The 8,434-nt window shown below is 49.6% G+C and overlaps 1 pseudogene; it reads left to right on the forward strand.

The window, feature by feature from the left end:
• The window catches only part of LOC105741001, an 8,416-nt pseudogene extending 1,406 nt beyond the window's left edge, over positions 1-7,010 (forward strand).
• The last annotated feature ends 1,424 nt before the right edge of the window (positions 7,011-8,434 follow it).

An 8,434-nucleotide genomic window follows, 5' to 3' on the forward strand; every position in this document is an offset into this window, starting at 1 on the left:
GAGTCCTTCTCTTGCTCCAGAAAAGAGGGAAAACTCCAGAGCTCCCTGAACCTTCAGTGAAAGTAAAAGAAACTTCAGTACAAGAGGCCACGTCTACTAGTGATATCCTGACAATTCCCAAGCCCAAACCCATGCCAGAACCTAAAGAACCTACTCTGGAAAAAAAAAATTCCAAAAAAAGAAAAAGAAAAGACGCTGCCAAGATCTCAGGCGCATTTCAAATCAAGGTCATGGATCGGTTCTCGCTCTCCTCCTCATACTCAACCAAGAAGGCGCCGTAGGTCCCGATCAAGATCATCTTCACCCAGAAGGCGGCCAAGCCCAAGCAGGAGACCATCTCCTCGAAGAAGAACCCCACCACGACGCATGCCGCCACCTACAGGGCATAGGAGCAGATCTCCAGGAAGACGCAGGAGGCGCTCATCAGCATCGCTGTCTGGAGCAGTTCGTCCTCCTCATCTTGTTTCCGGTCACCACCAAAGAAACCTCCCAAGAGGACATCCAGCCCCCTCGAAAAGCTCAGAGGTTATCTCCTTCAGCGAGTCCTCCGAGGCAAAGGAACAGGCCATCCCCACCAGCTACTCCACCACCAAAAGCATGTCATTCCCCAACGCCCCAGCAGTCTAACAACAAAAAGCCATGTTTTGTACAACAAAAAGCCATGTTTCTGTGTCTCTGGGGAGAACTTCAAGTAAAGTGAAAAAACGTAAAGGTACTAACAAAAGAGAATCGCCTTCACCAGCACCAAAGCCTAGAAAAGTAGACTTACCTGAATCTGAAGAAGATGAAGGTGGCAAAACGGCTGCAGCGGATTCTGTGCAGCAGAGACGCCAGTCCAGACGACAGAACCAGCAGTCTCCGTCTGACTCTGGCTCCTCCTCTGCCTCTGAAGATGAGCGACCCAAGAGATCCCATGTGAAAGACGGTGAGGTGGGCCTGCGGCAGAGACAGTCCCCTTCCTGGAGTGCGTCTCCATCGCCACGAAAGCACCAGAAAGAGCCCTCGCCTTAGATGCAGATGAGAAAGAGATGGCAATCGCCAGTGACTAAAAGTGGTAGACGAGGGGGAAGCCCCTCCCCACACCTGCGAGAAGACTCCCTCGCCCTCACCCCCTTGATGCAGATTCCCACACTACCACCACGATGAGGGACTCCCTCCGCTCCCCGTCGGCAGCGCTCACGGTCCCCAGAAGATGCTCTCCTCCCATGCAGAGCAGGCACTGTGCTTCCCCACCTTGGAAGAGAAGGACGGCTTCGCCCCCACCTCCTCCCAAGAGAAGGGCATGGCCGTCCCCACCACCAAAGCGCCGGTCTCCCCATCTCCGCCTCCCAAACAGACAAGCTCCCCAGCCACCAAGAGACTCTCACCTTCTGTCTTGTCAAAGCCTAGGAAAGGGTCTTCCCTGAGCCAAGCCATGCTCCCAGGAAGACCGGTCACCACAGCGGAACAAAGGACATCCTCCCTCACCGCGGCCTCGAGCTCCTTGGACCTCAAGTCCTCCACCCGCTCGAAGAGGAACGTCGGCCTCACCCCAAAGAAGGCAGCCCCCGTCTCCGAGTACCATGTCCATTAAGAAGAGTCTCTAGAACTCCACAACTTTAAGGCTGTCTCACCCAGCCCGCAGTCTGTGAGACGGACTCCGTCCTCTCCTTCTGGGTCTGGATCTCCCGAGCCAGAGGCTAAGAAGCCCCCAGCACCCTGTCCCCTGTCCAGCCTCAATTGCCCTCCACAACTGTCCCCTGCGGTACCAGCCAGGAAGGCTAAGAGCCCTAGGCCAAGCCCATCATCAGCCTGGAATTCCGATCAGGAAGGAGGTGGGAAGAAAAAGGACAAGAAACACAAACAGGAAATAGAAGAAAAAAAGCACAAGAAGGAAAAGGCTGCAGCTCCTGCCACCCCCATGGCTGTTGCTGCTGCCACAACCACATCAGCACAGGAAGAACCTGAGGCAGCCCCCGAGCCCAAGAAGGAGACTGAGAGTGAAGCTGAAGATAACCTGGATGACATAGAGAAGCACCCGCAGGAAAAGGCTCTGCGATCCATGGGGAAGGCTCAAGGGTCGCCACAGTCCTGGGGGGGATGTTGGTTAGGATGTAAATTTTACTTGGTTTGTATTCAATTCAATTTCAAAATTGCTAAGATGTGTTTGAGCTTTAGACTATAACATTTGTTGTAATAATTGCTAGGTTGAATTTCATCATATAAAAAAGGGGGATATGGATTTACATTGCAAAAGTTGTTCACAGTGTGTTAGTGACATTTTTTTTCATTAACAGCTGACATAAATTTATTTAGAGTAAAATATTTTAAGCCAAAAAAAATCTCTTTTTTAAAAAGGGGGGTTTAAGTATTGTTGGCATTCTTATTTATTTAAATGTCCCTTGCTATTCCCAGGGAGGCTTTCCCCCTTCCTTTCTTCCTTCCTTCCTTCTTATTTGATTCTTCACACCCATTTAAGTTCTGCTTCCAACCTTGTATGGTCTGCAAGCTAGTCCAGAATCAGACCACTGGTGGAGTACCACAGAAGCATATGTGGATGTTCCAGCACCACAACCTTCCCTGTTGCCTATGGAATCGCTGCTGAAAGAAATCAGGATTTGAACTCCAAGTTGAGATAGAAAAATGAAAGCTTGCTTTCTGGGACACTAGGTTTATAGGGATGTGTGACACATTGATTCAGAACACTGGAACTAGATTCTACTCTGTTCTGGGCTTCTTTTCTCTCCTCCCGCCTTTGTCACCAGTCCCCACTTTCCCCCTCTCCCCCTGCTTGTAAAGGCAGTTAAGTTGTCCCAGGAAAGATGAATGGATCCTTCAGTTATATGAAATCTTTCTTTTCTGAAATGTAATGACTCCATTCATATTTTTGTCTTATTCTTCCAATTGGGATATATAATGTTCAGAGCTTTTGTATTTGGAAGTTGGAAGAAGGGCTCGGACTTTGAAATAGTGTCTTTGTTTCACTGTTTTGTCTTTTTGTTCTTGTTTTTTAAACTAAAGCTATATGAAGCTTGTGGATTAAACAGTACATTTATAAATTTTAAGAAAAATAGATTTAAAATCAGCTTAAAATGAACATTTTCTATTCCTCCAAATATAGATTGGTTTATTTCCCCTTTCTTGCAATTCCTTATCCCTTCTGCCTTGTGATTTTGGCACAAAACCAAGAACACAGAAGGTGCTGATGATGTGCCTTAGGTGGAAAAAAGGGCATCTAATGTACCCGGTGTGAGTGCGCCCCACCAGGCAGCGCACACCGGCACAATATGCAGCCCTTAGTGGGAATGGACTGGTAATTTTTAACTTACTCTAAGACTGCTCTACATTTTCACAGTGACTTCCTTTCCAAAACAATGAGACTGGCTCACTTTCAAGTGTAGTCACATATTTAGGGGACAGGTAATTTGGACTGAAGTTCCTGCCACAGTTTTCATGGAGAGCGCATGACAAGAATCACAGCTTACACCACACAACTAAAATATATCAGGTCCCAAGCATGGGCTGTCCACAGCTGCAGAAGTGACCACAGGGAGCTTGCTGGTCCATTTGCCACTACTCAAATAGGGAAATCCATGCTGGAAGTACATGTCATACAAGCCACCCTAGGGTGATGCGTTTCCAGCTGTTACAGCGTGATGACCATAGGCACCGCTCCCTTCCCAGTTGATCTGTTTCCTCCTAGTCCAAAGCAGCAACTCACCTGCTCAAAATATCCCCCCACCCAGATTGTTGTAAAGATGTAAGGTGGTACTGCTGTACTCTGTGTTCCTTAAGCTGGCTACTGATGTAACAAATTGCTACTTATATTAATGGAGGAATAAGAACAATGATCTCAGAAGCCAGAAATGGACAGGATGTGTAGATAGAAATAAGTACATGAGGATCAGCAAGATAACTCAGCGGACTAAGTGCCTGCTTAGGCAAGCTCAAGAACCAGGGTTCGATCCCCAGCACCACATGCCATGCCAGTCCCACCCCCGGGAGCACTGATCTGGCCACAGAGATGGGGCATGGTGGTGCATGCCTGCAACCTCAGCCCTGGGGAGGTTGAAAACAGGAGGATCACTATGACTCTGAGCTGCATGGTGAGACCCTGTACCAAATACATTTTAAAAAAAGAAGAGGGGCTGGGGAGATGGCTCAGTGGAATAAGCGCTGCACTGGCAAGCACAAGGGCCTGAGTTCAATCCCCGGTTCCACTAAAAAAAAAAAGAAGGAAGGTAAGAAGGAGGGAGGGAGGGAGGGAGGGAGGGGGAGGGGGGGAGAGAGAGATGAGAGAAGGGAGGACAATATGTAAGACTGCTTTGTGTTTTATCTTAGCTCAAAATCATATTCCATCTCTAATGGTTATGCATTACACCATCTTTTTCTTTGTAAAAACCAGAATATCAAAGGAAACTGGTAAAGAATCTCAGGTACAGACAGGTGGGTTAAGCAGATTAGTAAATGTCACATAACAAAGAATAAATGGATAAAATTAAATCTGGCCCATTCTTTAGCCAGCTGTACTTAATCTTTCTGGTCCCAGCCAGCTTCTGGATTTACAAGTGCATAAATGTGCTTTCTTGTCATCACAATGAGTCTAATCATCACCAAGAAGGATTTTTCAGATAAACACTTCAGTTTCTGTCTCGACTCTGAGTCCTTACAGCTGAGAGCAAATTAGAGGCTGGAAAGGTTCATATTATGCACAGAACAGTGATCATTTTCTAAATGGAATGACATCTACAAATATTTGCGAGGACACCGGTTTTCATGTGTGTCATGTTCTCTCTTACTGAGCTGGGCCTCTCACTCAGAAATGCTGCTCCAAAGCCCAACATGTGCTCACCAAATGAGCGTGCTTCAAGTACAATAATAGACATCTTTAAGTCAACCCAAAATGCCTTTCTCCTTTCCACTGTTAATCTCCTAATTTACTGCTCTGAAGGTAGGTCCTTGTCGATTAAACAACTCCCGCGGTAGCCGAATCTCCCAACACCTGAAAGGTTCCGATCACTTTTGCCTTTTCTCTTTAGCCTTCTTTGGAGTCTGGAGTACTCAGAGCAACACGACAGCCTGATCCAGCAGCCTGCCCTGTGGACGCCCTTCTGTGCTCATCAATATACTTTCTGCACGTGTGTGCTTAGACATGCTCGCACGTGTGCATGTGTGTGCACATAGGCAAATACCTTCTCTTTACTTCATCCTGCAGCATATGTATTGTGCATCCTGCTACTTCCAGGAAGGCAGGACAGCCACACAGTCTCCTCTTCCCCCCTCTGAGTGCAGCCAGCACCCTGGATATCTCCTGCAGGGAGCCTGAAGGTGGAGCGAAGCCCACTGCCTGAGGACCTCAGGACCAAGGAAGGACTTGGAATGCGCTCTCAGGCTTTCTTTCTACTTATGTATCCCAGCCTTAGAGCTGTAGAAACTAGCAGCCCAGGAACACCGGTAGGCACAGACTCCCTTCCCTAAAATAGTTTCAATGAAAGCCTGTTCTTGAGGCAATGGACCAGGAAGGGGCAGAAAGTATTCAGACAACGGCACTGTACTTAATCAACATCACAAAGAAAACTGCTACCCACGTCCACCATATCAATGAAGGTTGTGGGAAGCCCAGAATTCTACCCCGCCAGGCTGTCAGGGAGTATAGCACCCCAGGGGAGAGGGGGTGTGTCCCAGCCTGGTGGACAGAGAGGACTTCAGCTGCACCCAACAGCCGTGAGGCTGGTCCTTTCCTTGGGATCAGTGAGGCTATGGGGGACCATGTGCATCCCTGTGCATCAGCAGCCACTGTGAGTGACATTGTGCCACCACATGCCCCACCATGATGCGCTGTGCTGCTTCGTGCCCAGGGCAATGACACCAAGCAGCCATGGACTGAAGTCTCTGACACAGTGAGCCAAAATAAATCCTTTTTTCTTTTAAAGTAGGTTATCTCAGGGACTTTGTCACAGTGACAGCAAGCTGACTGACACAGGATGGTAAGAGTAGCACAAGACCACATAGGCCTAGTGCCTAAGAAGTCACATATCCCATCTAGTAAGAGGTTGCATGGCTGGAGAAGGCATTCTGCAGCCCCTGAGTGGGACGCTCTGAGCTTGGAAGCTGAGCTGGGTCTAGGAGGAAGTAGGTGGGCAGGTCTGGTCTCACAGATCCTTTAGGACTGGGGACAACAGCCAAGGCGCTCCATGCTCAGGGTTAGGGCCAAGTGCTGCTACATTGATGACACCTTTCTGTTCTTGGTATCACCAGTGAGGTGGCACTAGTAGATGCGCAGGTGGCCAAGGACTCGGGCTGAGAGTTCATCCCCATCATGCAGGTTCGCAGAAGGTGTACCCATCACCAGGAGCTGGGTGGGCACACCCTAATGTAATGGCATGGTGTGGGTGGAACCCCATACCCTTGGAGTGGGCACCAGCCTTACGTGCAGAAAGTGATCACAGGTCTGCTGCACACTTGCCTCCTCCTTAGATGACACACAGGCAAGGCTCACCTGCCTGCCCTATGCTCGATGGCTACACAGGCCCCATCTGGAAGCCATAGAATGTACAGGCCACCCAAGCTTGCCAGGTGCTGGGCACACGCAGTGTCTCCCTGAGGCATGAGAGCAGCACCAGTCTCAGGTGCTCCTGCCTGCTCCTGTACCTCAGGCAGAGAAAGGGAGCGTACCTCCTAGGATGTTCTGTTGACCACTGATTTGTCCACCAAGCCCCAAATCTTAGGCTCAGATTAAGGATGCATCATGTGATCACGAGACCTGGCACTTTAGGTGGCGTGGCCCATCCTGCCACAAAGGAAGCCTCCTTTCTCTGCTGTGCTGGGCTCTTCCTGGTGTCAGCTGTCAGCCCATTCAGCCCTCCCATTATGAGCCACAGGACCACATCCTGGCACCCGTGCCCCATGGCACCTCCTGCACTCCCCACCTCCCAGTGCTGCCTGCTGCCCTGCATTCCAAGAAGATAGTCACTGCCTCTTGCTTCCACGTGCAGAAGTGCCAGATCCCAGGTGAGCTGGAAGCCACGTAGCATCTTATGAATCAGAACAACCAAATCCACGACTGGGTTTTATACCTGGGAAGTGTGACATTGCTGGTGTGTTTATTCAACAAAATCAGACTTTATTCAGAAAACTGAGGGTGGAATAAACTCAAAAGATTTGGAGTGACATCTAGGAGTGCATATATATATCAGGGAATGGCAGTTCCGATGCACTGGGCAGGATGAAGGCAGACTGGATTTTGTTTTGTTCTTTTACACATGGGGGTCTCAGCCTCAGGCAAACACACAGAAGGAAAAGAAGGAATAGAAATACTGCGGTGTGGCTGGAAACATAAGAACAGACACGAACAAGTGAGTTACGGGTACGAGGAGCAAACCATTCCTGCCCAGGGTAACCATGAGGTCAGATTCAATTTTCCAGCAAGCAAAGAACACAAGACTAAGTTTTGAAAGATATTCAGAATGACAACAGAGGCAAAGATTAAGTGGGTCTGGCTTAGAATCCGTGGTCAATGTTATTTAGAGGTGACTGATGCCACAGAGTGCTGTCCCAGAAATAGAGGACATGGGCGAGCTCGCTAGTGCCTCAGCCTCAGCCAGTTGGTCCCTGGGGCTGTCTGTTCTGCTACATCTCTCCACTGTCATCCACATTAGCCCCATCGTTAACACTATGGCCCAATTTATAGCCTCGGGGTTTCTTGCCTGGATACCCACAGTGGCCACTGTGCCCAGAGATTCCTTCCTTTATATCAGGGGCTCTGAACTATGCACTCTTCTTGCCACCTCTCTGGTGGCTGGGTCATTGCAAACCCAGGGCAGTGTGCCACAGATCCCTGGCTGGCTGGGAGATGTGCTCACGTGAGCTGTGTGCTGCTGAACTGAACACAGATCTTGTCTTTACCCAGATATCGCACCTGGCTTGCATCTGTTTTCTCACATGGAACCACACAGAAAATGTTACTCATAGCTGAGCCCCAGAGCTCCAGTTTCAGGACCTGGGCAAGTCAGGAGGAAGAGGAAAAAAAGGAGGAGGAGGAGGAGGAGGAGGGGGAAAAGGGAGAAGAGGAGGGGGAGGAGAGCAGAGAAGGAGGAGGGGAAGAAGGGGGGAGGAGGAGGGGAAGGAGGGGGAGGAGGAGTGAGAAGGAGGGGGAGGAGGGGTGAGGAGGAGGAGGGGGAGGGGGGAGGAGGAGAAAATTGCCCACTGTCCTCCTGAGGTTGGATTGTATCTCCCAAGATATGTTGGCAACGAAGCCTAAAGGACCTGGGCCCATGACCTATTGTTGGGAAAGAGGGTCTTTGTGGAAGTGCTCCAGTTCTGACAAGGGTTTCAGTGTGGACCTAGTCCAGCGTAGCTAATGTCCTGATAAGAGGGGCAGCTGTTGAAGCTCAGAGGGAGGTGGCTGTGTGGGGACAGCGGGGGACTGGGGTGCTGTATTTCCCAACTGAGGACC

The sequence above is a fragment of the Octodon degus genome, unplaced genomic scaffold (assembly GCF_000260255.1).
Source record: "Octodon degus isolate 3935 unplaced genomic scaffold, OctDeg1.0 scaffold00261, whole genome shotgun sequence".
NCBI classification, from domain to species: Eukaryota; Metazoa; Chordata; class Mammalia; order Rodentia; family Octodontidae; genus Octodon; species Octodon degus.